General features: G+C 36.3%; 1 protein-coding gene across 1 annotated transcript in view; it reads right to left on the minus strand.

The window, feature by feature from the left end:
- Positions 1 to 5,161, minus strand: part of prox1 (prospero homeobox 1) — a 46,051-nt gene extending 40,890 nt beyond the window's left edge. The window contains exon 1 of the mRNA XM_030998295.1: positions 4,597 to 5,161. The gene's annotated coding sequence lies outside the window, so the exon portion shown is untranslated. The remainder of the gene's footprint in view (positions 1 to 4,596) is intronic.
- Between the last annotated feature and the right edge of the window lie 839 nt (positions 5,162 to 6,000).

Genomic DNA, 6,000 nt, shown 5'->3' on the forward strand with positions numbered 1-6,000 from the left:
AATGCACCAATGGAAGAGAACTGACGACAGCATTTGATCAATCAATTCTACTGCATCATGTTTCTAGTTTCCCATGGTTTATCCTATTGTGCTGCAGAGATGTGCGACTAGATAACAGTTGAATAGAAAGATATATCTAAGCATCACAATGAGCATACGTGGCCGGATCATCAGTGGTTAGATGCAAGGGAAAACAAGAACATGTCAACCTAAAAGGCACAGATTGTATATATTGCCCTCTGTTGTTGATACCCAAACAGTATGGGGATTGGTATAAATCATGAACTCATTTGTGTAACCTGAATAGATGGTATCTATGCATTGAAAGGTTTTCCAAGTATTTTATTTAACCAACATTAGTATTCTTAATGGGATTGCCAAAAGTGAATCAGTCTACTTTATTTTAAAACATAATGGGAAACAAATAAAAAAAGGCATATATAACAAAATATTCCTGAAAAAAAGACCTACGATAGAATGGGCTAGTTCAAAATGAATAGCCAATGATGAAGCATTATCAGATAACTTGTGAGCAAAATTTAGTAAAATTCAAACTTTAGGGGGTATAGTTTCACCCTTTGGTGCCATTTCAGTGGTAAATCCAATACATTATGTGAGATATTAGTTCATGGGTGACAATGTCATCGCAACAAGTGTTTGGTATGTAGTACACAACACCAAGCATATTATATCCAAACACATTTTGAGAAACGAAAGCCCAATTTCTCAGCCTGGGAAACCAAACTGCACACGTCAGTCAATCCCCTTTACGAGCAAGGGCGTTTCATCATCACCATGAACCTCCTTGTACTTCAGCTATCAATTTTAATGCAATTCACTTAGGCTAATAACCCCGGCCAGTGACTTCATGTATTATTTGCAAGGAGAGTGCAAGAGAGCCTACACAGCAACTCAAACAATCGTGAGATCAATTTCTAGATTCTGTAATTACTTGACGCTATGCATAGGGTGTCTGCATGGCAAGTCAAGCAAGAAGAATATACTGCCATTTTTTTCCTCCAGCGCCGTCGTTGTTGGGGGAGTGCGGCTTGTCTAACATAATGAGAAAAGAGCAGCAGCAACAGTGTTATAAATTAGATGGATTAACTAATCTGCCAGGAAGTGCTGCCACTTTATCTCTCCATAACTGTCATGGTTGTATAGAAAGTCAAGAGCTATAGGGATCTTAGAACAGGGAGAAATAAAAAGCTATGAAAGGAGTATATGTCTGAAAGATAAAAAAATTATAAGTAGATTACTTTTCAACATAAAACTCCTCCATAATTTATATCATTTATTTTCTGTAGCATTCAACTCAACTCTATCGCCCCCCCCCCCCCCATATTTTGTAAGAATTATTTTTCATCTTTTGGATTGGTCAGAAGCACTAATGCTTAGGGGAGGAAATGGCCTAATGTTGTTTCATTAATGTATATGCAAGGGTTTCTTGACAAGCTTTAGAATTATAGGCAAACTTTATAGTTACCGGTATGTCTAATGGACAAACTCAATTTAAAGCTTTGACTCATTTCAACTGACTAATACCTGTAATCTATCCATGACACCAGCAACTTCATTAATTTCAATTCAGCTGATTCTCAGCATGGAACATAATTCAACAGTCACTTTGAATGTGAACATAATAAAAGAATACGAGTCAGGAGTGCGAAAGATGATAAAAGCAAGAAAGGAAATGATCCATAATTCTGTGTTGGATGAGCCTCAAAAGGAAACGGCATCCTGTCCAGTTGTCTCAAGATTCGTGGGAACACAACATTCTTGCGGTGATTCTTCAAGCCTGAAGCCAGGAAATGAGCCTTCCTCCAAAGCCTGCCATTACAAAGTCAAGACGACGCAGGGCGACTTCTGTTCGGACCTCCGAGGTGCATTTCCATTAGACTGAGCGATCTTGTGCTTGAGATATAAGACCGAAACAGTTCTTCTCAAGATAAGCCAGAGTTGAGCAATTCCTGAAAAGCTCTAGGATTAGGCTCAAGCTTCTAAGAATATCATAGATTGAGTGCGTATTCACCCATAAATTAGCCCTGCTAATCGACGAAATAACAGACTATATTTCATGAAAGTAGTAAAGGTTTGCAGAGGACGGCTCTTAAAGCTAAAATTCCAAGCACAAGGATGCAATATATCCCACTAGTTGCGTCTACTCTGCAAATTTAACTCCAGCAAGTTGTGATCAGGCTAATTTCCCCTATACCGTAGATCGGAAGAATGTAAGCAGGCTATTTTTTAAACTTGGGCTAATGAAAACGGGCCTCCTAGCTGATTCAATATCTTGACTCATAGCACCACACATCTGTTCAAGATCCATCCCCCTTTTAAGAAAGAAAGGGGTACAGGTAAGGGGCAAGAGAGGACCATCTCTTATTGTCAAGAAATTATCTTTCAGGTCTGATTCTTAAATAGCTTAAAGCCCAAGAAATCACAATTCAACCTATACCACATGGAAGCAGTGACTGTGCGACTGTGCAAATGTGGGTAACCACTTCCATGTCGAACAATTTCCTAAACTAGCGCTAATAAAAAAAAAAATCATGAGCTAAGGAGAGGATTTACATTGGTCATGTATGTCATAATAAATAGAAGTAAGAAAAGGGACAGCAAATAAATAAAATGGTGTACATTTCATTAAGAAACTACATGTACAAGGCGATAAAGAAAATTACAGAGAGATAAAGTTGAATATTTAAAAAAAAAAGGAATGAATGTCATAAGATTCAAGATGGATTCATTGAAAAATGTCTGCTGTAAAAACCTTGCACAATAGAAGTTGTAGTTTACGACACTTCCTGAAATATCATGCATTTATAGCAAAGAAGTTAGAACCAGACATCTCCTTGGGATATCATACAATTGCAAAATTAAAAGTTCATTTTCAAACTGAAATATCCTTCCCATTGTTACTCCCAAGAATAAGAGAGAGAGAAGGAGAGAGAAAGTATGAAAATTGTATAAGAGCATGGCAAAATTACAAGTTGATTGTCATACTGAAATATCCTTTCTATGATTACCCCTAAGAATGAGAGAGAATATACTTCACGCCGTCACAGGCACAAAGAATAATCAAATTCTCAGTCAGACTCTCAGAGAACACAAAAGATCCTAATACTTGATGTCTCATTTATCACGCTTTTTATCAGTTGCATTCTTCCCTCGTTTCTTTCACCCTGTGATCATATCAGCATTTGCAAGCCCACTCCTTCTGAAAACAAAATCATTCTAGATTGCTCGCTTCATTAGCATGCTATATCAACGTGTGTTGGCTTCTTTAACAAATAAAGGAGTAATTTATCAAACCTAGAGATGTTTTTGTTCATTTACAATTGCATGATAACATCTCTGGCTACAGCAGTCTGCCCTGTACCATATCATTTTAATGAAATAGCTGAGTTTTCATTGCACCATCTTCGCTCAGTAGAAATATAAAAGAACAGATCCACGAACACTTTGTTAAAAAATAATCACTGAATAAACAAATAATTTAATCAAAGTGCTAAAAAGTGGTCAACTGGTCACTCATAGACCCTAAGTAGTATAAATAAGGGTATTAAAACATTGTTGAATAATTGTAAAAACTGTTAGCTGATATAGCTGATAGATCTGAATACTTGATATATATGTATGTTTAGTATATACATGTAATATAGATATTCAGTTTCAGGCTCATTTCAATGAATATTGACAAATGAAAATTCAACACTTATAAGAAAAATGACATATTGAGCTGCATACAAAGAAAAAAGCAACTATCAAGATACATACAACTGTAGATTTTTAAAGCAATTAAAGGTAGCAAAAGACAACATTGTCTTGGACTTCATTTTGCAAAATGCATAATTTGTCTCATATGATTATGGAGTGTAAATGGCACACAAAAAACCTTTAAAAACCAGAAGTTAGAAAGTGAATTGAGCAAATAGTTATCATCTCTTCATCGCGAGTGTTGTGCCTTGATGATGTAGATTAGGCATAAGACAAACAAGCAATTAAAATTGACTGACTGCAATACATATTCACTTGGAACTTAAATAACGGATGTCAATTAGAGCTCAAATGTCACTGATTAAGGGGTTTATCTGATGAAAATATGGGGAAATGATGGGAGTAATGTTTCTGTCATCTTAATATGGTGATGCTGAGTACTGATATAGATGGGAGAATGAAATGTGAACATCCGCAATACAATTTGGGTTTATTTAAGGTTTATCGTTTCAAAGATACCATCTTCCAGACATTCACACGTTTCAACTGACATCAGCTTCATGTAATATCAGTGTATCTATTTATTAATCATCAAGATATTCATCATTATAGCTACCAACTCATTTCCTTTAAATTCATGAAATTTCACTTTGAAAAGTAAAGTTATACTGCTTCACCATAAGGTAAAGAAAACTATAGAAGATTTATAACAATATTTTAGTAATGAAAAATGATACCTCGGTAGCTCTTTATTACTAGGTAAATCACTTACTTGAGGTTATTAAAAGAAGCTTAATTTCTACCTAGGTGTGATTAAGATAATAACTTTACGACCGTGGGAAAAAAATTATAATAGATCCATCATGTTTCACTTACCCCAAATGACTCAAGGAAGTTGTAGATTTGTTCAAAACTTCAATCTTAAATGGGTGGACTTCCTGCCTGGTGGTAACAAGAAATCTCTCACGACAAAACACAGATGGGTGTCATTATCTTCAGTCAGCATGGAATCACGAGCTACTCGGGCAACTCGCATGCGAAGGGGGACTTCTTCTCACTCGGGGAGCTCACACGTTTGGCAGAAGAAAACAAAAACGGCAGTTTCCGACAGTTGATTTCTTAACCAACGTGTCTTAAAGCATGCGTGAAGCCAAAGGGTATAGACTTTCGAGCTGGCGCTTGCTTGGGAGGATATCTATCCAGAAAACATTCACACTTCCACTTCCGACTGTAATACAATCTGCATGACTTGGTGCTTCAAGCAGACTGACTGAGCAGGCACGTACAGCAAGTACTGCAAAGACACTGTGCCGTACTAGCTAGCTGTACCGGTGCAGGCCGAGACAGAGCACAGATTGTTACATAAGCATCGATATCCTTCCTCTATCGATAACCCCAACTAAATCTCTACCAGCACTCTGCATTCATCCATGGGTTGGAGGTCTTACAATCTGCCTAATGCATTGTCTCCTCCCCCACCTTATGGATCCATAGCCTTTAGAGTGAGAGAAGGAAAATATTGATCCTTGGGGCCATATGGCCCAATTCACAGCGCGCAGTCTTAAGGACACTCCAACACACACCTTACACTTGTGCCATATTGATAATTCCCCTTCTTTTGTTTGAAGAGGATAATAATACACAATCTTACAGCGTCATTCCAATCAATAACTCTAGCATGCAAGCTGTTTTGTCTTTACGTGGTAGACCATAGAAATATAATACTGAGAAATTTCTTTGTGCTTTTTTCAACATTCAAGTACATTGTGGGCATGTATGCTGGTCTGACAATATCATTTTGATTTTGGGGTACAAATTGAAAATTCCTGTTCATACTTTCTAATACGTTATTGTATTATTTCATGGTTTAGATCTTCACTTTTCAAGAATCAGGAAAATATTGTACATGCTCAATCCACTAAATACATTTGTTTAAAATTTAGTTTTATTCAAAGGTGGAGTTTCACCAAAATATATTAACCCAATATAGTAGATATCAAAATCTGATTGTTCAAAAAATAATTAAAAAGAAGAAAAAAAATTGAAGAGGCAATATCAAATCAAGTTTTACATTTTTCTAATCTTCTAAATAGTCTCATGAAAAAAATTACAGGCCACTAATTAACGTACAGTATTATATCTCTGCAGAAAGATTCGGTAGAAACTCTTACGACATGGACGGATGAATCAAATACTTCTAAAATAAATCTTTAAGTGATTTGTGAGAGCAAATAGAAATGAAGGCACAGATGTTCCATCCAGCCTCTTTTGCATTTTAAT

Source organism: Strongylocentrotus purpuratus, unplaced genomic scaffold, assembly GCF_000002235.5.
Source record: "Strongylocentrotus purpuratus isolate Spur 01 unplaced genomic scaffold, Spur_5.0 spur5_scaffold_5, whole genome shotgun sequence".
Classification (NCBI taxonomy): domain Eukaryota; kingdom Metazoa; phylum Echinodermata; class Echinoidea; order Camarodonta; family Strongylocentrotidae; genus Strongylocentrotus; species Strongylocentrotus purpuratus.